Source organism: Oncorhynchus mykiss, chromosome 1 (genome assembly GCF_013265735.2).
Source record: "Oncorhynchus mykiss isolate Arlee chromosome 1, USDA_OmykA_1.1, whole genome shotgun sequence".
NCBI classification, from domain to species: domain Eukaryota; kingdom Metazoa; phylum Chordata; class Actinopteri; order Salmoniformes; family Salmonidae; genus Oncorhynchus; species Oncorhynchus mykiss.
In genome coordinates, this window is record NC_048565.1 from 51,807,266 (window position 1) to 51,831,361 (window position 24,096).

Below are 24,096 nucleotides of genomic sequence, written 5' to 3' on the forward strand. Positions count from 1 at the left end.
CTACGGCCCTGAGAGAGAGAGAGCGATAGGCTGTGAGCTGTCGGGAATTACCCAGTATTTCATGGCCAGACTAGGGAGAGGTGGAAGTCAAACCATGGCAGTCAATACTGCAGAGTGACTGCAGAGCCCATCGGTGGCCTCGGCCATAAACAGTTTGTGGTAGGATGGCGGGGAGCTGAATGAATTGTGACTTGTTTAAACGCTGGTGGTCCCTACACACACGGTCACTCACAAACTCACTCCATGTAAACTGCTTGAGTTATCATTTTTAGGGCAGTGCAGCCAGAGTGTGCTCGTTCGAAGAGAGGCGATTAAGATACACTATTATCACCGATCTTCTGTAGTAGTTTAATCACAGGTTTGCCTCATGTTTTGTTTGTGTTGAAGATGTTCTACTTTAAACTTTGAACTCAAACAGTTACACTAACTAGCACAAGGTCCTCTATAGGAGTTTTATCATAAATTTATGTTTTCTTTGCGTTTCTTTCTCAAACTTTCATCTCCCAACCTGCTAAAGCTAAGGCCATGTGAGATCTGCCTGCCTAAGCTGTGCCCCACATTGAATTGACATGCTTAGCATTTTTGTAAAGTGATTAAAGGTAGTTAGTGATTTAGCACTTCCAGACACAACTCTGTTTATTAGGAGTTGCAGGATGATGTGGGGGAAAAAAAAGAGACCTGGCACACACATTGGAGTTTTATGCCCTACCAGATCTGTGGTGCTCTAACCACACACACACACACACACAAAGTTTAATGCCCTACCAGATCATCTGTTGCTGCTAGAACCACACACCCAGCGTAATTGTGGGTATAAACATCAGACCACCACGATGATGAAAGTCATACTCCAGCCCACACACACATATTTCATTATTTCCCTATCCATACTCAAGATGCCCAGCTCTGAGGGTGGAATCTTAACCCTTTGACGTGTACAATCATGTATTTGTGATCATTGTTGAGTGGTCCCTGCAGCGTACGATCTCAAATATGTGATTGGAGCAGTAGCAATGGAACGTATGACGCAGCAAACACATCTAAAACACCATTGTTGTCTGAACAGCATTTTTATATATTTTTGTCCCGATGGAAAATAAAGGTCTTAACTTTATTCCTCAATTTGACCTTTTATTGTAAAAGATAAAAGCGAACTTCATCATCCAAGCATCACACGGAACACATCCACAGCCAAACTCATTCCATAATCCAATCTAAATAACAAAACATAAGTTAGCGACCTAACAGCGAGACTAGTTTACAATGTACCACATCTCAGGTGAGCACAAGAGACTAATGTAATGTTGTTTAGAAAATAAATGCGTGTCAGCTAAGCTAACAGCAGCTAAATTCTTCATGATGACAGCCATGTTTGTTTATGTTTGACTTGGCAAAAACTCCCTAGTCCCAGAATGGGATTCACTATAAAATGCAAATAAACAAAGTCAAAGATGGCTGTGCTCATTGCCTGAAAATATTAACTTAGTTTTGACACTTTTTAGCATATTACAAAGCGTCAATGTACTTGCTACATTGTATACAAGAACCGGAGCACATGACTTGACAAGTCGTTTACTGTTTTTGACAAATCACAAAGCAAATACATTTTTTCACCTCGCAGATCATCACACCAAATACAAGCCTACTGCCTAGCCTAACCGTAGGGATGAAAACATTTTAGGGGGGTTTGTGGGGGTTTTCAGTTGTGGGGGTTTTCAAGTCCATAGGGGGTAGAAATGGGGGAAGTTATCGGAGAGGGATATGATGCAGGAAATATTACTATGATGGGGGATTTATCAATAATGGAGGGCAAACACAAGAGAAGTTTATATGCTAAATAAAAATACAACCCCTGGAAAGGGGGGTCTGAGCTGGCAACCCTGAGGTACCAAAGTTACAATCTGATGCCGCTTTCAAAACAACTGGGAACTGGGAAATCTCCGACTTCAGTGCGTTCAAGACAACTGGCAACTGGAAGAAACGGTCATCCAACTCGGATTCCAACTCGGGAACTCTGGCCTCTTTCTAGAGCTCTGACTTTCCGACCTGAAGATCATTGACGTCATGATTTTACCAAGTTTCTTTCAGAGTTCACAGTTGTCTTGAAAGCACCATAAGTCATTAGAGTGAACTATCCCTTGTTATAACATCTTTGGTCTGACAGACGCTTTTGTGACTAAGGGGCAGTATTTTTATTTTTGGAAAAATAACGTTCCCGTAGTAAACGGGATATTTTGTCAGGAAAAGATGCTAGAATATGCATATAATTGACAGCTTAGGATAGAAAACACTCTAAAGTTTCCAAAACTGTAAAACTATTGTCTGTGAGTATAACAGAATTGATATTGCAGGCGAAAGCCTGAGAAAAATCCATACCGGAAGTGCCTCTTGTTTTGAAAGAGCTGCGTTCCAATGCGTCCCTATTGAGCAGTGAATGGGCTATCAACCAGATTACTTTTTCTCCGTATTCCCCAAGGTGTCTACAACATTGTGACGTAGTTTTACGCACTTATGTTGAAGAATACCCGTAAGCGGCTACATTGCGCAAGTGGTCACCTGATGCTCTCAGAGTGATTCTCGCGTAAAATAGATGTAGCCATTATTCCAATCGGTCCTACTGAAAAACCAATTGTCCCGGTGGATATATTATCGAATATATATTTGAAAAACACCTTGAGGATTGATTATAAACAACGTTTGCCATGTTTCTGTCGATATTATGAAGTTCATTTGGAATATTTTTTGGCATTTTCGTGACGGCAATTTCCAGGCGATTTCTCAGCCAAATGTGAAGAACAAACGGAGCTATTTCGTCTACAAAAATAATATTTTTGGAAAAAAGGAACACTGGCTATCTAACTGGGAGTCTCGTGAGTGAAAACATCCGAAGCTCATCCAAGGTAACGATTGAATTTGATTACTTTTCTGATTTCCGTGACCAAGTTACCTGCTGCTAGCTGGACAAAATGCTATGCTAGGCTATCGATAAACTTACACAAATGCTTGTCTAGCTTTGGCTGTAAAGCATATTTTGTAAATCTGAGATGATCGGGTGATTAACAAAAGGCTAAACTGTGTCTCAATATATTTCACTTGTGATTTTCATGAATATGAATATTTTCTAGGAATATTTAGGTCCGTTGCGTTATGCTAATTAGTGTCAGTCGATGATTACGCTCCCTCATGCGGGATGGGGAGTCACTAGAGGTTAAGTGGGGAGTCACTGTGATGCAGTGCCTTAGACCGCTGCGCTAGTCTGGAGGCCCATCAAAAAAGCATTTTACACACATCAAATATGTGTCCATTAAAATCTATTCAATAATCGGAATGCATGATTTGTCACCAGTACTTGAAAACATGTGAATAAAACAGTAAATGCATTATGATCCATACATACATATGGTGTACTACAGCAGAAACGACAACACGATACACAGAAAATAAGGCACAAACTCTGATAGGAATACACACAATTTGTAGGGAAAACAACCAGGAAGGCAATGCGGGAGCCAGCCAGAAAATGTGCTGGGGCAAAACGTTGTTCTGTTCTGACTAGAGATGCGCAATGTCTTCATACTTGATCTGGGGAAACACTAGGGAAGTGTTTGGACTCTCATTGAAGAGAGAAGTTTGTCCGTCTCAGTAAAGCCTCAAACATAAATTGTACGCAACAGTGAAATGGGCTACTTCTTATGTGAATTATTGAGGAGGCGGAACACACCTCAATTCAAACTGTTGTTAGAAAATAAAACTTGTTCGAAAATCATTTCAAATTGACAAGTTAAAACATAGCCTATAGATAATCAGCAGGCAGCTTGCCTTGCTTTAACTTCTTATGGACGGTAGCGTCCCACCTGGCCAACATCCGGTGAAATTGCAGAGTGCAAAATACAAACTACAGAATTATAAATATTTAACTTTCATAAAATCACAAGTGTAATACATCAAAATAAAGCTTAACTTCTTGTTAATCTAGCCACTGTGTCAGATTTCAAAAAGGCTTTATGGCGAAAGCACACCATGCGATTATCTGAGGACAGCGCCCCGCATACAAAAGCATGAAAAACATATTTCAACCAGGCAGGTGCGCCACCAAAGTCAGAATTAGCGATATAATAAATGCCTTACCTTTGATGATCTTCTGTTGGCACTCCAAAAGGTCCCAGATACATCATAAATGGTCCTCTTGTTCGATAATGTCCTCCTTTATATCTATAAAAACTCAGTTTAGCTGGCGCGCTTCAGTCAATAATCCACCATAATCCACCAAAATGCATAAAAAATTAATCCCAAACGTTACTAATACATTTTTTCAAACAGCGTTTATAATCAAACCTTAGGTACACTAATACGTAAATAAACAATACAATTTAAGACGGAGAATCGTTATTGTCTTTACCGGAGAAAAATACCAAAGACCGCGCTCTCTTCCACGCGCTTGGAAACACTACAGCCAAAATGGGAGCCACCTAGAAAAACGTTACATGTTTTCCAAAAACCAGCCTGAAACTCTTTCTAAAGACGTTTGACATTTAGTGGAAGCCCTAAGAACTGCAATCTGGGAGGATTTCGCCTTATAATAAAAGTGTCAGCCATTGAAAACAGTGGAAGGCTAAAACATTTTTTGGGAGGGTTGGTTTGTCCTCAGGGTTTCTCCTGCCATATCAGTTCTGTTCTATACATCATTTTAACAGTTTTAGAAACTTTAGAATGTTTTCTGTACAAATGAACCAATTATATGCATATCCTTGCTTCTGGGCCTGAGTAACAGGCAGTTTACTTTGGGTACGCTTTTCATCCGGATGTGAAAATACTGCCCTCTACCCAAGAGAGGTTAGGGGCAGGGCTGGTAACTGTCCTGTTGCATAACAATCACATTTTGGAACAGTGAGCGCATTCTGCCATCACGCACATGAAAAAACTCACGTTGGGGCAATGGTATGAGAGATTTGGAACTCACATGTGAAAATGTTAACCTGATATGCGCACACTTAAGTTGATGATAGCATAAATCATGTGTTGATTGCAATGGAGCATTTGCACATAAACTTAGATGGAAAATTGGTCCTGTCCAACCTGATCCAGACACAGACTACACACTTAGACAAAACGGTGCTATCTAGAACATTAAATGGTCATTTGGCTGTCCCCATAGGGGAACCCTACGAAGAACACTTTTTGGTTGCAGGTAGAAGAACCCTTTTGGTTCTAGGTAGAACCCTTTTTTGGTTCAATGTAGAGATTTGTCTACACAGGGTTCTACATGGAACCCAAAAGGGTTCTCTTATGGGGACAGCCGAAGAACCTTTTTGGAACCCTTTTTTCTAAGAGTGTACTAGCCCCATAGGAGGGCCTGTTTTTCCCTTCTCCTCATCTATGGGGTTCCGAGTCTTACGTGGCCATCCTTCCAAATCTTGTCTTGGTATGTGAGAAGCCTGGGCTTAAGAGGTTATGGGTTTCCTACTAGTAATCACAGTAGCATCACAAGGATAGGAGAGGAGAAAAGAAAACATCACCCTGAGACATAGTCATTAAAGAACACAGCTTGTTTACCTGGACCCCAACAGGAAAGTAATCTAGAGCCTTCTGTCCCTGCCGGACCCCTGGCTGGAAGTATGCAAAACACTCTTCCCCTCCCCTGGTCCTTCCTGTGTTTCTCATTCCAGACCCGCCGGCCTGTAGTCCAGCCCCCAGTCTGTTGTCATTGTCAGGAGAGGTCATGCCAGGGAGAATTGATGATATGGAAAAGGTCAGGTATTTAATGGATTCTATTGGGTGTGGGGGTTTATACATGCTGCAGTGAATGTATTTTCTGGGATTTACTAGGTTGCGAGCTCTAGTAGACAATACAATACTTTTATCTAGAATTTGGGTGTTATTAGAACTTATGTGAGACATTCATTTTGCCTATAGGCCTAAAGTAAGTGTTGATGAGGTGTCTTCAGTGGCTGGTAACATACATAGTGGTCTGGTCACATTCTCATTATTTAGCTAAAACGCATAACCACAAATGCCAAAAATGGTAAGGCATAGAATGGAATGATATTCAGTAATTCTAAATGGTTCTGAGAAACAATCATTAGATTAAAGCCCTAAAATGAGCAGACTCAGATAAATTCTCCTTCTTCAAGATTTAAAGCGGCCACTTTTCATGCATTCCTACAAGGTCTAATACTGCTACTCATGTGAGATCATCTCTATCTCCTGGTCCAGAGATAATTCTCTAGTGTGATCTTCAAGCACACGCCTGCTGATAGCCTCAAGTGTGTGTGTGTGTGTGTGTGTGTCTAGCCTCCAGCGCCAGAAGGCCATAGCATGCTTATATAGCCACTTGACCTCATTCACCATTCTCCATGTGAACCTCTGAATTAGATTACAGTCCAGAGGTGTGGTTCACTGATGCGTGTTGCATGGATAAACAAACATAGAACAGTAGTGACTGAGGAGAGGTTCTCACAGGCCCTGCACGGGAGGAGAAGATGAATGATACAAAGACAGAAAACTGTCCCTTACTTCCTTCCTAAATGCCTTGCATGGTCCCATATCCTCCTCCTGACATAAGTGAGTTCTCTATCTCTCACTGCACATCGATTAAGTAGCTTGCTCTCTCACTTTCTTTCTGTTACGGGTCATTTCCTCCCGAATCAAAGAGCATGACACCATTGAGGGTGTCAGCTGATCCAGGGCGAGAGCGACGGTATAGTCCATCCCCTCCCTGCCTTCCCCTTCAAAGTAGTTGATGGACAGTGAGATGGAACAAGGGAAGGCCTGTGTAAGATCTCGCGCTCTCTCCCCCTCTCTGTGTGAATTATCAATAGCAGCCCATTCAGGGCTCCCTAACACTTGTTGTGGAGCTAACATCTTGCCTTCCAGTTGATCATTTTTGCAGGACATGAATCATCTCATTGCAGTCGGCTTCATCCTCCATGTGTATTTTCCTTTGTGTGCTAACTAGTGTTTACCCCCATGTTGTGAGTAGACTTATCTTTTGTCATCTGGTGGAAGTGACTATAAGCCACAGTTGAAGGTGGGCTGGAGGCTAACCTAGAGGTGGGTCAATATTGACGCGAGACTAACCGAGGATGACATACCTAGCAGAGTAAACCCCAGGGCCACAATAGCCCCAGCCAGATGACAAAGAGAGGTTTGTTTGCCCTGCTACGACCTCCATGGCAGCTCCTAGAGTGTAGAAGAGAGAGAGAGAGAGAGAGAGGAGTTCAAAGAGCTGAGGCTTTGTTTGGTGTGCTCACACTGTCTTCCTGTTCTGACTGTTAGGGTGGTGGCAGTGGCACTAGCTCCAGATGTAGATGTAATGTGCGGGGTGTGTGTGTGTATGTATGTGTGGTTGTGTGTATGCGCACGCGTGCATTTGCACAACCACACGAGCACAACCACAGTACAGTCAGATCAGAAGATGACTCAACAAAGCAAACAACATAATAACATTTCTTGAAGGCAAATGAATAACAGTTTATTTTTTATCGAATTGCCATTAAAATGTTGCGAAATCCTTCAGCATGTGTCCACAAAGCACATTCCCACATGGTAGACCATGTCATTCCTTAAAGTTGATTGAAACGTTTAGATGTCATTAGTGACCTTAGAAGGTAACAGTTCCAACAATAACACAGAGACGCTGACAGAAGAAAACATACATAGCCGGTGTCCCAAATGGCACCCTATTCCCTACGTAGTTCACTCTAAAGGGGAATAAGGTGCCATTTGGGATGCAGTCATAGTGGCCTGGGTTCTAAGAATAAGAAGCCCCGTGCCATGGGAATGACATGTGCAATCTGTGAGGTGATAAGACAGGGGCTGGTGTCCTGTTTTCCATTCCTCACATAGCCTAGCCTGCACACTGTTAAAGCTGTGCGTTCAGTTTAACCTCCTGGGCCCAGGGCACTATAATGGTTATAGCTTGGCCTCCGTCGGCTATGTCTGTTCCTCTGTAATCTCCCAGAATCTAAATCTTGTGTGCACTAACTAGCTAGCTACACACTTTGAGTCAGCATAATATTTATTTTAACAGTCCGTAATGTTCTTTTGACTCAGGGTTCTGTGGTCTTTCAGCAGACTTCAGAATGGCTCTCTGAATGGATCGCTCTTAAAGCTCAGACACACCGGTAGGATTGTCCAACGTTTGCCTGCCGACCGTACAAAGGTATGTGGACAGCCCTTCAAATTAATGGATTTGGCTATTTCAGTCACACCCGTTGCTGACAGGTCAAGCACACAACCATGCAAGCTCCATAGACAAACATTGGCAGTACAATGGTCTTACTGAAGAGCTCAGTGAACTTTCCAATAAGTCAGTTCATCAAATTACTGCCCTGCTAGAGCTGCCCTGGTCAACTGTAAGTGTTGTTATTGTGAAATGGAACCGTCTAGGAGCAACAATGGCTCAGCCGCAAAGTGGTAGGCCACAGAAGCTCACAGAACTGGACCGCCGAGTGCTGAAGCGCGCAGCGCGTATCGTCTGTACTTGGTTGCAACACTCACTACCAATTTCCAAACTCCCTCTAGAAGCAACGTCAGCACAATAACTGTTAGTCGAGAGCTTCAAGAAATGGGTTTACATGGCCGAGCAGCCGCACACAAGCCTAAGATCACCACTCACAATGCCAAGCGTCAGCTGGAGTGGTGTAAAGGTTGCCGCCATTGGACTCTGGAGCAGTGGAAACGCATTCTCTGGAGTGACGAGTCACGCTTCACCACCTGGCAGTCTGACAGAGTAATCTGGGTTTGGTGGATGCCAGGCGAATGCTACCTGCCCGAATGCGTAGTGCCAACTGTAAAGTTTGGTGGATAAGGAATAATGGTCTGGGGCTGTTTGCCATGGTTCAGGCTAGGCCCCTTAGTTCCAGTGAAGGGAAATCTTAATGCTACAACATACAATGACATTCTAGATGATTCTGTGCTTCCAACTTCATGGCAATAGTTTGGGGAAGGCCCTTTCCTGTTCCAGCATGGCAATGCCACTGTGCACAAAGCGAGGTCCATACAGAAATTGTTTGTCGAGATCGGTGTGGAATAATTTGACTTGCCTGCACAGGTCCCTGACCTCAACCCCATCGAACAGCTTTGGGATGAATTGGAACGCCGACTGCGAGCCAGGCCTAATCGCCCAACATCAATCCCCGACCTCACTAATGCTCTTGTGGTTGAATGGTAGCAAATCCCCACAGCAATGTTCCAACATCTAGTGGAAAGCCTTTCCAGAAGAGTGGAGGCTGTTATGGCAGCAAAGGATGGACCAATGCCCATGATTTTGAAATTAGATTTTTTTCGACAAGCAGGTGTCCACATACTTTTGGTCATGTAGTGTATCTACGCAAATGTTGCTATTTTGTAGAAAGCCTGTGTTGATACTAGCCAGATGGCCACAGCTATATAACTACCTAGCAAGATGATGAGGAAACAATTTAATTCACTCTCCATAATCCCATAGCCAAATGTTTAACTAGCTAACATTAGCATATTTGCTAGCCAGCACAACATCGCTAGCTAGCTAGCTAAGGACTGCACTAACTCAGAAGCTAACACAGACAACTGTTTCATGGAAACTAGATAATCCATTGTCATTTCATTATAATGTCAATACTAGCTACAGTGATTAGCTACCTTGGAGGAAGTATCTAGTGTTGTGTGCATTGCGTCTGTGCTAGCTACCAACCCATAGCCTACAATGCATATGAAATGTTACTGACTCATCCGTGGATATCACTGGCAGCCGGTCCCATTTAAGATGAGGGAGGACAAATACATTTTTATGAGCATGGCCTTATTTCTATTACAGCATATTCCATTCACCTAGCTCAATGTAACATTGACAGGTTTAGGCTACTACATGATACTAAAATGTTCCCTATAACCCACCATGAGGTTGATACAGCCTAGCCAACGAATGAAAGTTTACAACGCAGGTGCACAGGTCAAGATAAATAAGAGTAATCAAGGTGATAGGCAGTGACATCTAGCTGCTGATCTAGGTTTTAATCATTAGTACAACAGTTGCAAACAAGAGTTTATATTGGATAAAGCCAGGTATGTTTTCCCCGTTTCGGCCCATTTAATTCCGTTTAAGAAATGTTTCTCAACAGAATCGTCAGAATGATTAGACCCCTGATCGCAAGCAAACACAGAACTAGCCGCCACATATAAACCGCATGATAACTTTGCTCGTTGTATATATAATTCCTTCTCGCATCTACGCTCTCTCCTCCTCTCACCTTTTCCCTTCACTTGTGGACTTCCGTGAACAATACAACAGCTGTATGTGACCAGGCGAAAAAACCTTACGAAGCCAAACTTTCATACCATGACGCTAACTGTTAAACACAGCCTACATAGTTTTCACCATATTAACGTCATAGTCAACATAGCTAATAGAACTATAGCTTCATAAAAAGCTGCTTCTTAGGACTGACCCCAATTAGTCGACTGGTCAATATCACTTCCCTATTAAATACATCGCCAGTAGTACATTTACCGTTAATCCCTGTAATTTCTAATCTACAATGTTTGTTTGGTTATGGTAATTTCTGTTAATGCATTCAATATATTATTTATTCCAGTCTTACCTTTCTTATTGTCAGAGTGGATACATTATTTGCAATGTTGAGTAAGGACTCACACCTGAGAACGTATAGGCTACCTGGCCAGCGTGCAAATACAGACACAAATGTGCCCATTTGTGGATCTGATAGTATTTCTGATTGGTATAATGCACCACCACTAATGAACTGTGGAGATTCTCAAAGTTATGTTTTCTTCACCTTAAAAAGCAAGCAACAAAGTCTGTTTTTACATCTGTTGAGAATGACACTAGTTCCTCGATGTATTTGAAAAATCTTTCCAGCTCTCTTCCTTTCGATAACAATTCAGTGTGAAAGTGAAAGATGTCATGCTCTGATCCAGTGGAAACGTCATAAAATAGGCCTACCTGATTTACTTATCAGTGCTTGACTTGGACTGAAATAGGTTCCAGTACTCATTTTGGGTGCTGCTACTGTTTATATTTAGGTGCTGGGGCTCCACAATACTTTTGAGCTAATATTCTATAAGAGGAACAGGAGCTTAAGCAGTAGAACATTTTAGGTGCTGGTACTCAGCTCCGGTGAGCTCCTGCCCAAGTCAAGCACTGCTTCTTATCCCTTGCACAAATAGCCTACAGCTGTGTCTGTCCCGAGCTCACTGGCACAGGAAACTGTGAGGGCCTAGAATATTTAATACAATGTTGCAAGTTCGGTAGTGGAAACATCACTTCAGGCTGGACCCAAGTTAATAGTTGATCAAATGTTTCAAGTTTGTTGCAGACAGGCCATACCCATGTGATTTGTAGGATTTTTAAAAATCAGGATATTGGATCAGAGACTCACCAGCAGCAAGAGCGACATCATTAATATATACAGAGAAGAGAGTCGATCCAAGAATTTAACCCTGTGGCACCCCCATAGAGACTGCCAGAGGCCCGGACAACAGGCCCTCAGATTTGACACACTGAAGTCTGTCGGAGAAGTAGTTGGTGAACCAGGCGAGGCAATAATTTGAGAAACCAAGGCTGTTGACACTGCCGATGAGGATGTGGGGATTGACAGAGTCGAAAGCCTTGGCCAGGTCAAAGAATACACCTGCACAGTATTGTTTCTTATCGATGGCGGTTAAGATATCGTTTAGATCCTTGAGCGTGGCTGAGGTGCACCCATGACCAGCTCTGAAACCAGATTGCATAGCGGAGAAGGTACGGTGGGATTCGAAATGGTCGGTGATCTGTTTGTTAACTTGGCTTTCGAAGACCTTAGAAAGGCAGGGTAGGATAGATATAGGTCTGTAGCAGTTTGGGTCAAGAGTCCCCCCCCCTTTGAAGAGGGGGATTGAAGGTTTTGTATTGAAGAATGTACACAGAGGAGGACAGAAGATAGCTCTCCTCCGGCTACATCATGGTGCTACCCTACAGAGTGCTGCTGATGCTATGGTAGACCTTCATTGCAAAATAGTGTTTTTTAATCTATTATTTGGTTACATGAACATATTTAGTATAGTGTTATCTAAAAAGGATCACTTTTTAATGTTTCACTATTTTTATTTTTACGAAATTCGCTGAGGATGGTCTTCCCCTTCTTCTGAGGAGGAGCTTACACTGGTGGATATATACGTAGAAAATGTACGTAATTGCTCCCCCATGTGGGGGTTTGTGCTCTCTGTTTGGCTCAAAGTCAAGTTGTTGGCCACTTATGAGCATTGCGATTCTACAAGTATAATCGGTAGATCGCTACTGGGTCGGAACACAGCAGGTACCGCTTTTGTTATAGTAAGAGAAGGAACGGCCTCCCCCTGTGATAAGTACCCATCAGCAGTCTATCGGCAGTGAGATTCTTGGTGTGTTTCATGAATTACCCCTCTGTGGCGACCTCTGACCTCTTCTGTTGTCCACAATGCGACCCCCAGCTACAGACAGGCCTGGACACTGGTCCCCCGAGCCCAGCCCAGGGCCATGGTCAAACATAGCTGTCTACTCAACCAGCGCAAACTGTCTGGTGACGATGGACGTCTCATACTTCACCCCTGGCCCCTGGACAGAAGTCTAATAATGGGGTCTGGGACTTCTATGTCCCCTGAAGCTTAACTCTAGGCTACCTGTGACCGCTAGCTAGCCATCCACATTTAGAGGTGAAGAGGTCAACATCAGAGCCAGGGGAGGAAGGCCATGGGGGCTATGGAAGGAGTGGTATAATTCAGCCTCTTTTCCTTTCTCTTCTTCTTTCTGTTCTGTTTTTTTTACTACCACCTTAATGAGAATGAAGCATCACTACTGACTGTGTCAGAGTTCCCTCTGTGCAGTGGTACTGGAGCATGTTAAATTAGCCTGTTATAAAATACTGTAGCTAACAGAGCCAGTGTTCCTCCAGGAATGTTAATGATTGTGTTAAGAATGGCGCCGGAGCTATTATATGGAAGAGTAACACTCCGCCAAGCAAGCAGATGTGGCTAAAATAGCTAAATTCCTATATTCCATCTGAAAAAAATTACATACAATTTACATAATAAACCCTTTGAATTTACTGATGTCTGGGGGGGACTTTCAGCAGTTTCTAGAGACGTCACCTTAGCTGCCTCATTATTATTTTCTTCATTAATGCATTGTTATTATTACTTGTTTTTGCGTTGAATAATTTATTTTCTAGCATTGGATGTGAAGGTCATTCTGTCTCATTTTTTTCTTGTTAATCATTGAAGCGTGTGTTGGGGAGGGAAGGGTTTTACACGATGTGCTCCCATGTAGCATGCTGTGTAGGTGGAAGGAATAACAGGGCATTATCTGTGTCCTATTTTTGCTGATGATTGTAAAAAATGACAATAAATATGTTGTTAAAAAACAGAATAGCGCCGGAGGGGATGACCGCCGCTTTATGGGCTCCCGACCAATTGTACTATTATGTGTGTTTTTTGCACAGTTTAAAAGAAATGTTATAATTTGTCCGCCATCGTTTCATATAACGGAAAGGAGCTTCTGGACATCAGAACAGCAATTACTCACCTCTAACTGGACAATGATTTTTCTTTAATGTGTTGGGCGCGAAGGAAATACTGCTCTTCCCAAACCAGGCCCATATCCCTGACATTCGTATGAAGAGGAGACGCTGTTACAGAGGTCGAAGAGCCGGATGTCTGGTGAGACTGCATTGACGAGAGGATAATCCGCCTTTACCCTCCAATCTACTGGCGAACGTGTAGTAACTGGAAAATAAACTGGATGAGCTCCATTCGAGACTATCCAATCAATGAAAAACAGTAATATCCTATGTTTCACAGAGTCGTGGCTGAACAAGAGCATGGATAATATACAGTTAGCGGGGTTTTCTGTGCATCAGCAAGACAGTACAGCAGCCTCCGAGGTTGGTGTGTGTTTCATTGTCAACAACAGCTGGTGCGCAATCTCTAATATTAAGGAAGCCTCAAGGTTTTGCTCGCCTGAGGTAGAGTACCTCATGATAAGCTGTAGGCCACACTATTTACCAAGAGAGTTTTCATCTATATTCTTCGCAGCTGTCTATTTACCACCACAAATCGATGCTGATCACACTCAATGAGCACACTCAATGAGCTGTATAAGGTCATAAGAAAACAAGAAAATGCTCAACCAAGAGGCGGCGCTCCTAGTGGACAGGGACCTTAATGCAGGAAAACTGAAATCCATTTTAAGTCATTAATACCAGCATGTTACATGTGCAACTAGAAAGAAAAAAAATCTAGATCACCTTTACTCCACACACAGAGACATGTACAAAGCTCTACCTTGCCCTCCATTTGGCAAATCTGACCATAACTCTATCCTTCTGATTACTACTTTCAAGCAAAACTCAAACAGGAAGTAACAGTGATGCGCTCTATACGGAAGTGGTCAGATGAACTGGATGCTAGGCAAATAGGGCTGTTTCACTAGCACAGAATGGAATATGTTCCGGGATTCAATCGATGGCATTGAGGAGTAATACCACATCAGTCACCGGTTTCATTAATAAGTTCATCGACGATATCGTACCCACCGTACGTACATATCCCAACCAGAAGCCATAGATTTCTGGAAACATCCTCACTAAGCTAAAGACTAGAGCTGCCCAGATAATGCCAAGAGTGTGCAAAGCTGTCATCAAGACAAAGGGTGGCTACTTTGAAGATTTTCAAATATAAACTATATTTTGATTTGTTTAGCACTTTTTTGGTTACTACATGAGTCCATATGTGTTATTTCATAGTTTTGATGTCTTCACTATTATTCTACAATGTAGAAAATAGTAAAAAATAAAGAAAAACCCTGGAATGAGTAAGTGGGTCCAGACTTTTGACTGGTACTGTAGACTAACCCGTACCCCTTCCCATTGACTCGGTACTTGCATATAGCCTCGTTATTGTTATTTTATTGTGTTACTATTTTACTTTTAGTTTATTTAGCAAATTTTTCCTACTTACTTTTTTTTAATACACCTGTTATATTCAGCATGTGACAAATGCAATTTAATTGTATTTTATTTGTGCGTTTGATGGGATCCCTGACTGTGCTGAGAGAAGAAGTGTTTAACTGTTTCACTCAAGAGTATTGTCGACTGCCATAGTTTGCCTTTTGAAGGCCTTGTGGGTCGTCGGGAAAACGCTTCCATGTGTGGGAAGGAAGGGAATGGATTTTTTCATTTTATTTCATGGCCTCCTTCGTTACAACGAATAGCCACGGAGCGCTCGCACCCTGGCGGGTTCAACTAGGCGGTCCAGAAAATGTGCCAGTTTAGCTTTGGGCTAGAAACGAACAGGAAATGGTTTCCCTCCTCCTTGGTGTGTGGTGTGTGTGTGTGTCCCTCACCATGCAAGTGGATAAAGTGTTTAACTCTGAGGAGAGCTGGAGGAAAAGTAAGTCCCAGATGTGTGATGTGTTTAGTTGCAGTTTTGTTTGTGTCTTTTTGTGTGTCAAATGTTGCGGGTGGTGTATCCTTCTGACGCTGAGGTCAGCTAGAAGTCTGGTCAGAGGTTAGAGGTCATTCTCAGAGAGCAGGAGTCACATCCTGAACCTGGATGTTGACCTACTGAGTGCTGTTCCAACAGGAACAGAAGCAGGAAAATTTAAAGTTGTCTCTCAGGTACGGAAAGAAATAGCCTTTTTCAAAAGAAAGACATTCGAATTGAACAAAGTTTCAAGTTCACTTGCTATATGTAATACTGTATAGATTTTTACTCACCAGAGTTCTCAGAAACTCACCAGAGATCTCAGCTTGACCTTAACCAAACTGTTGAACTGTCATTTTAAAGTTAACAAGAGCAGGACCACACATGACAGGCTTTGCTCTGTTACTATGGCAGCAGCTTTTATGCTAGTAAGTGTGTAGTATACTTCCCATTTAGCTTTAGTCTCTGCTGTGTGTAGTATAAGACATTTCCTTTCAGCCCTAGTCTCTGCTGTGTGTAGACTGCCATGGTCCTTTGTTCAGTGATAGTGTCCTCAAATAAAGGTTATTCCTCCCTTTAACAGCCCTGAGGAGCTCTGTCGCTCTATACTTCCCATTGTATCCAATGAGCTCCCCACTTTACAACTGGGTGAGAGGGTGTCAAATTGCGGATGAAATACGATGACCAACCTATCCCTGACTATCCTAGGATACATCCTGAATGGCACCCTATTCCCTATTTAGTGCACTGCTTTTGACCAGGGCCCAACAATTAGTGCACTATATAGGGAATAGAGTGCCATTTGGGATGCGGCCCTAGATTGTACTGTAACAGTGTTGGTGATGCAGTTAGACAGGAGTGTTGTCGTTATAAAGTGGCGGCACATCTAGACTATGTATATTGCCCCGAGATGTTTTGACAGGCCACTCACAGATGTGTTATGTAGGCATTGCTTTTGCGATGCAATTCAATGCCATTCAATGCAATTCAATGCAATGCATGGAGGAGTTCCATGATTGGAACAATATCCTGGTACTCCAGTTACATCTAAATATAATGGAATAGAATATCCCTGTACATTCCATTCCTTTACATACTTGCAAAGTAATTTGTTACATATTCCCTCACGCGGTCTGACATCATATACTAGAAACCTTATTTTGCTTGTATAACTTAATACCATTATGGACCGTAATCCATTTGCAGTCAAGGTTTAAAAGTTCAGATGCGGCCATTGCAAAATAGAAATAAAAAATGATTTTCTAATATTTTTCATTATGATTAATGACGCTTGCTGGAGTGATGAATCACACAATAATCCCTTTCAGAAAGGTTAAGTGTATAACACATTTATAACGATTACTTAACCAAATGCCCAATCCCAACATGACATTAATACCAATGTAGTTTGACATTAAAATAGCCAGGCAGCGATGTGTTCTCACTGTTCTCAATGCTCTGTATTCAAATGCACCGGCGACGTGCCTGCCCAGCTGTGTGAGAACTGTTAAAATGGGTTATCTGAGGGTTAGAAGGCTAACAAGCCTCTAAGCCCCATCCCACCATGCTCTGTCTGACCTGGGTTTGTCAGCACCAATCTAGCTAAGTCAATATCAACGCTGCCTGTTCCACCAATGACTGTTCTGCTACTGTAGCTACACCACCACTACCAGTTGACCTTTTTCTCCCCCCCCCCCCTTTTTCTGACCCCTTTTCTCCCCCTCTTTCAGTGCGTCAAATGGATTGTTATTACAGTAGAGTGATAGGGGTTTATGGGGTTTATTTATCTTTATGACTCTGGGGCTTTGTGTCAGGCTCCTCTCCTGGTGATACCCTAGGTGCATTGGCAGGTCATTAAAGGCCTCGAGAATGAGACAGTCAGGCTTCTAGCTTTTATGATAAGGTAACTCACACATCAGTGGGTGCTATTCTCAACAATGGGCCCTGAACGACAACAGTAAACTGTAAACTAACCCTAACCCTAAACCGCACTGCGGGGGAGAGGAGTCCCATAGCCGAGATTGTCATGACCTTCTCGTTGCCCCTACACTGTTTCCGCTTTATAGCCTCTGTGATGGGGTAGGGTTGAGGATATATGATAGGCTATATGCCACTTAGCAGACGTTTCTATCAAAAAGAAGCCTGCAAGAAAAGCAGTGCACGTTGTTAGTATGTGATCCCTGCGAGAAATTGAACCCACGACTTTGCCAACTGAGCCGCACATGACCACTAGTGTGATGACGTGAATTGCGATACGTAGGCCATGAACTCATACAACTGCACAGTTGTGAAATATTTTACTGGGCATCTTACAACCCCGTGGGATTGTGTTTGCTACCCCAGACTTTTTGGTTTTGTGAGTCCGTGTTCAAGGGCGAGGCCAGTTTGACCACTGAAGAATGTTGTGTGTTGTTTTATTATTGTTTGGTGTTGGTCCTGCCTCCTGACGTTAGTCCTGTCCTGTCATTGTCGAGGCATGATATAGCTAGACTCTAACTGGAGGGCAACGACAGCGAGGTGAGCTTGTGGGGTTTTGTTTAACTGCATTAGAAGGTGATACGGACCAGAGACCAGGTGTGAGGTGCAGCTTGGTCGTGTGTGTGTGTGTGTGTCTGTGTGTCTGGGGCTGTAAAGCCCCCGGTGGTAGACATTTATGGATGACCCCTAAGGGTCACAGGTCAGGGGTGTGTGGAACACATACACAAGTGAGGGATGTTGGGCTTGTCTTGTGGTCAAACCTTGAACTGTGAAATTGTCAGAGACCCCTTTCTAACAATAGAGTTGTACCGCAGCCAGCTTCAGAATGGAAGACAATGTTTTTCTTGTTTATGTACTGTGTCTGGTAGAGTGGAATAAGAAACATATGCATGAAACACATGATGAACACATGGCCGAAATGGTTGACGTCTTTTGACATTGACTTGAAATGATGTATTGATAGATTCAGTCATCAAACTTAAGAGTTGTATAATTGATGAAAGATTGGGCTCACGAGTGGCACAGCGGTCTAAGGCACTGCATCTCATTGCTGGAGGCATCACTACAGACCCTGGTTCGATTCCAGGCTGTATCACAACTGGCCGTGATTGGAATTCCCATAGGGCGTCGCACAATTTTCCCAGCGTCGTCCGGGTTTTGCCGGGGTAGGCCGTCATTATAAATAAGAATTTGTGGAACTGACTTACCTAGTTAAATAAAGGTTAAATAAAAAATGTAAAAATTCAAATGTGTGGGATAAGATTCAATTGAATGTATATGGATTCAGGCAAATGTCAGATCCGCATTGAAGTGACAATCCACGAGTGCCACTGCAACACTCTTCCATGTGCATCGGCCCTTTGAACCAGTAAGTCAACTTTCTTCCAATCACGATGAGAAGGAAGTCTGACAATTTCAATATCACCACATAGCCAACGTAGAAATCTACAGTCAGATTTCCATAGTTTGTAGATATTACATCCCGTTTAGTGACTTTCAGTTAAAACCACTTAACAATTTGTATCTGTTTCTTATCGCTATTCTATAGAATTTCTGTAACTGATGTTTTTCCAATTCAACCTTGTCTTGGCCTGAATAGCCTGCAGGCAAGATGCAGAGTTGTCCCTCCCTCTATGACTTGCTAATGAGGCAGGGGCAGAAGGTCATTTGGGTCGGTGCAAAGGCCTGTGGCCTGCACTGGGACCTGCTGTGTGGTGTGTCAGTGGGGCTCCCCGGCCTTGGCTGCAACACTGGCATTGTCCACAGACACACACACACACACAGTACACACACTCAAACAAAAGCATACACACAATATTATTTTCAGTGAAATCAACTATCATTCATATTAGGATAAAGCCTGATATTTCCCTAACTCTGAGGTGGCTAGGCATGTGGTGTCCCCCATAATGATGTCCCCAGTATAGCTAGGAAATTTGTTTAGACATGGACAGACCTCCAGCCACCACAGAGGAAGCACAGGGTGACAGTCTCCACAACCTCAGCCTCAGCCTGAGGCAATAGACAACAGGAAGAACTTCTACACCTTTTACACATTCCTTTCCTCAGGACAGGAAGGAGACGGAGAGGTCAACTGTCCTGTGAAGTTGGGTTCAATTTCATTTCAATTCAATTCAGCCAAGTCAGGGAGTTTGGAATTTCATTTTACTTCCTGAATTGACTGAATTAAAATAGAATTGACTCCAGACCTGCTGTCCTGCTTGCTCATATCGGGGGGAGTTTCTGTCAGTAGTTCCTTAGTCAAAGGCCACTGAACAGGGGCAATACACAATACTCAACACATCATAAATTCGGTACAATGGTTCCAGCATGTTTGTCAGTGAACTGGTGCCAATGTGACCTTTCAACCCTACACAGATTTCAGAGATGAAATTGTAAGTTTATGATACTTAGAAAAGTTTATTATCCTCTCTCTGTCTAAAATGTCTGACCTCCTACCCCCTGAGTGTAGCTGATAATAGAGCTTCCTTGTGGAAGTGGTTCATTTGTATTGAGACTATAGAGACTACTTCTGTTATTGTTATGTAAAGCACCCCTGTGGATTGAATCCAGAGTTGCATTATTCTTTCTCTGTGATGCGGTCTTGCTGACGTCATTGTTGACTGGGAACGTAAGGGAGGACTTTCAGCAGGCAGTTCAGTATTGTAGGGGACAGGGAGAAGTGGTCAATGGTCATGTGATGGAAAATGTTTTCTTAGCACACTCAAACTGAGACTGCCTGCATCTTACAAGACTACCCTCCTTAAAGAAGCATAGGTCACATTGTATCACATCAGGAAATACAAGACGTGAGGTTCTAATAAAATAAGATTTTACAACACTGAACACTTCCCACAGTTCCTGCAACAGTTTAATAGGGGAAGGAGAGATAGGAATGTCATGTGAGAGCCATTGTCGTAGTGGGGTTGACCACCATCAGTCTGGTGGTAACCCAAGCTGTGGCATTTGTCGCTGATGTGATGTGATGCGCTCGTCAGTGAAAGAGTTCCTGTGGGGAAGGCTCACTGGTGGTTCTCATTTGATGTGTGTTTGAAGTGTGAGAGGAGGGTCACCAAAGGGCGGAGACACCCTGAGCCTGGCCCTGCCTCTGAGTGGCTGGGTTAGGGGGTGGGAAGAGGGGTTAGGGGGTGGGATACGGGGATTTACGGAGGTGGAAGAGTGTGGGAGTAGTGGGATGATCATCTGGTTGAACAGTCCTCCACACACACCCTCAAACAGTCAGTTTACACACACAGAACATACACCTCTCTGGTTTTACACTCTTTCCCTACTTTGATATGGAATGTGGCTGTGCTGACAGCTCTGGAAGAGGGAGAGAAGGCAGAGGAGGGGGGGCTAGGCTGCTGTGAGCCTGTTACTGTCCTGGATTTAGTAGAGTTACAGTAGAGGGAAACTGGAGAGAGGAGAGGAGGATCCTGTCTTGGATTGTGAGTTACAGTAGAGGGAGACTGGAGAGGAGGCTGAGCCAGCAGAAGCTGAAGGAGGAGAGGTTGCTGTCCTGGATCTTTGAGCTACCGTAGAGGGAGATTGAAAGAGGAGAGGCTGAGCCGAGAGCCATGTAGCCCAGAGCCAGTGGAGAATAACAGACAGGATTTAGTAGTGATAAGAGCCTGCTCAGGAGAGCTTTCTGCACAGAGGTAAGACCACTAAGGGCTCCGCCAAAGGAACTTTACAGTAGTGGATAAAAAAAAGCAGATTTTCAATGGCATGTATCCTAGTTGTACCGGTATGGCAGAAAGAAAAACATTGACATTTAAAATGGGACATTTTGACATTTTTAAATGTCTCACACTTCTAGGTTTAAACTGGATTTAAATAGTGATTTTTAACTGTTTTATTGGTAAGATGGGTCGCATTTATTTTTTTGTTTTGTACTCAGTCCCTTCTTTTTTAAGGAAAATAATATTTAATATGAATGCATTCTAAGTGGTGTGCTAGTATGGACATTGGTAATCAGAATTTAGGCTTACTGAGTCTGAGATTTTGGGTCCTGTAATGCTATATGTATTTGATCAGTAGTGTGGTTGATGTTGAGCTAGCTGTGTGACAGCTGCATGTGTGTTGAGAACCGGGTGCAGGCCAGGCAGGCTGTCGCGTGCAGGTGGTCCTTCTCTCAGTCCATGGCAGGCAGGGTTAGAAGTTCTGAGGGTTAGGAGTTCCCTCTCTCACACCCATTTGATCTTGGAATAACACCCCCCTGCGATGGCGGGAGGCACAGAGGTCAGCCAAACTGTAGCCTGCCGGCAACTCTTTGATATGGGACAGACAGAGCTGTGAGAAACTTGTCAAATAATTTGGACAGTTCTTTCTGCTCATGTTTTCCGTACATTGGATAGTTGGATAATGTATGTATTGGATGATGCGTTTTTATTTCATTCATGTGAAAGAGTTGCGGAGTTGATTCCCAAAGATCCAATCGTTTCAAATCTGAAACACTTGTATCTTTTCCAAATGGTTTATATGTAGGCTAGTGTTTCTTTATTTAAGTGCCAGGTATCGTACAAGGGGCTGGTTTTATCAAGTGCCAACAGGTGACAAGTCGTAATCTGAGTACACGTGCTCATTTGATTTGAAATCATCTGTTCTGCACATCTTGACGAGAGAAACATCTTGTTCGACAGACGGAGGAAGAAAAAAAAAGACTTGTCTGAATATGAACTGGAGAACCTGAGACTTTTGAACGGAATACATTGTTTTCTCTGCAAGTAGACCTAGGGTCCATCCTTACTGACACCATATTCCCTGTATGGTGCACTACTTTTATTGGCCCTGGTCAAAAGTAGTGCACTAAATAGGTAATAGAGTGTCATTTGGGACGCACAGGTAGACCCTATCCAGAATGAGTCTGTGGGTGAGCCTGCGCCGAATCAGACATGTACAGTCCAGACCCGCTGACAGAGTCACATGTGATCAGTGTGCTTGTTGGGTTGTGGGCTTGTCCGTCACACGTCTCTTTGAGGAATTATGACAGTAATTCAGACCAGCAGCTGGTTATCTTCCTCTCACAAAGGGTTGTTTATCTAACATAGTAGACTATTTTAGTGTGTATGGTAACACAATAGTTTCCTTATTTGGAGGACACCTTTTCAACCGATGAGTTTAGACAGGGGGATGTCATTGAAGTGAGTGGCTGCCAATCATGACTCGTGGTTTAAATGATCTTGCGGGACTGTCACTGTCAGGTGGTATCACCTCTATGCTGTCTGTATGGCAGTAGCACAGCCCCTGTCATTTTCCTCATACCATGACAGCACTTTACTCTTCATTGTAATTCATAGCGCATTTAGCATTTCCATAGGAGGTTATAGTCACTGGTTACCCCAGCACGGTCTACCTCTAACCTACCAATCCCCCCTCCTTCCATGCTACCCAGACCCCTGCAGTCTTGAATGTTTAACAGCCTTTTTTAAAGATGCTTGTTAACAGGGCTTGACTTTTTTTTTTTGCCTCGGATGCATTTCTGACCGATTTGCCAAAACAGAGACCTTGTAGCCCCCAGCCGGGAGGGACTGGGTGGGGGGTGGGCGAGAAAGGGCAACAGGAACTAACCACAAGTCCCTTGTGGGAGCTATCTTTTCAACTCAGCCCGTAAAGGGTTGAGAGTTTGTCAGAATTCCGTGTGTGTACGATGGCTTGTACAGTCAGTCAGTAGATTGAAACAAAGTTGGCTGACATCTGAGGTGAGAATTAGCATACTTGCCGATGTGGTTCAAGGAATGGCATTGCTAAACACATGAGGTATTGTCTCAGTATCCTGTATTCATGTTTCACCTATCTGGATCTGGCTATACCTCCGACTTGACATTCTGCTGAGGGAGGTTCTGCTCTGAGAGATCAGTGAAGAGAGGCTTCGTCTCTGACATGTGAAAGCAAACATCTCTCTCGTTCCCTCTCTTTCTCTCTAATGAAAGTCATATGTAACCCCCCCCCCCCCTCATAAAGCAAAGCCCATGCTGCTACAGTCATGTTCTCTCTCTCTCTACTCTGCTCTACGCTCTGGCTGAACTTTCTCTATAGTTAGCCTCTATCTCCCCAACCCACTACACTCTCGCTCCTCCAACAAGGCCACATATTTTAAAGTTATTGCAGTCTCATTTGCAAGTCATTTGCAAGTCAATAGATGTGAATAGAACAAGAAGTGTCTTATTTCGCACCTTTGACTCTGACAAGTTATCTTGGTTTTGAAAGACTCCAACCGCCATGAATGCAGCAGAGATAACAGAGATCGACAGACAGAGAGAGAGCGAGACACAGAAAGAGAGACTGTAGAGAGAACCAGGCTCTTGATGGAACATGCCTTCCAGAGTTGATTCACTATGAAAGGCTCTATTGTTGAAGGCTGAAGCTGCTTCGCAAGGTGTTTTAAGTGGGAGGTGTCTATTGTACCAACCCCATCTGCCTGACTTGACACCTCCTAGCACAACGCAGACATGCATCATGGTACAACGCTGAAGCATCCACTTCTACAGGCGTCATCCATCATGCTCGTGTCTGAGTGGATGCACTGTGTGTCTTGTTGTGTGTGAGCAGCCTTGTGGAGGGCAGGCATGCCAGGTGTTGGCATGAGTGAGATATGGGTTATTGGAAGGAAGGGTGTTCAGGCAGGCAGGCTGTCCTTAAGTGGAGTGCTGTTCTGTGGGTATGAATAGCTGTTTGGTAGCT

General features: G+C 43.3%; 1 protein-coding gene across 3 annotated transcripts in view; it reads left to right on the forward strand.

The window, feature by feature from the left end:
- The window catches only part of LOC110524604 (prickle-like protein 1), a 49,779-nt gene that overhangs the window by 5,269 nt on the left and 20,414 nt on the right, over positions 1–24,096 (forward strand). The window contains exon 1 of one of the 3 annotated variants that reach the window (XM_036979638.1): positions 8,072–8,161. The exons of 1 other annotated variant lie outside the window; for it this stretch is intronic. The gene's annotated coding sequence lies outside the window, so the exon portion shown is untranslated. Of the gene's footprint in view, positions 1–8,071; positions 8,162–20,592; positions 21,072–24,096 lie in introns of those variants that run through there. One more of the 3 variants, XM_021604428.2, reaches the window with a different exon arrangement.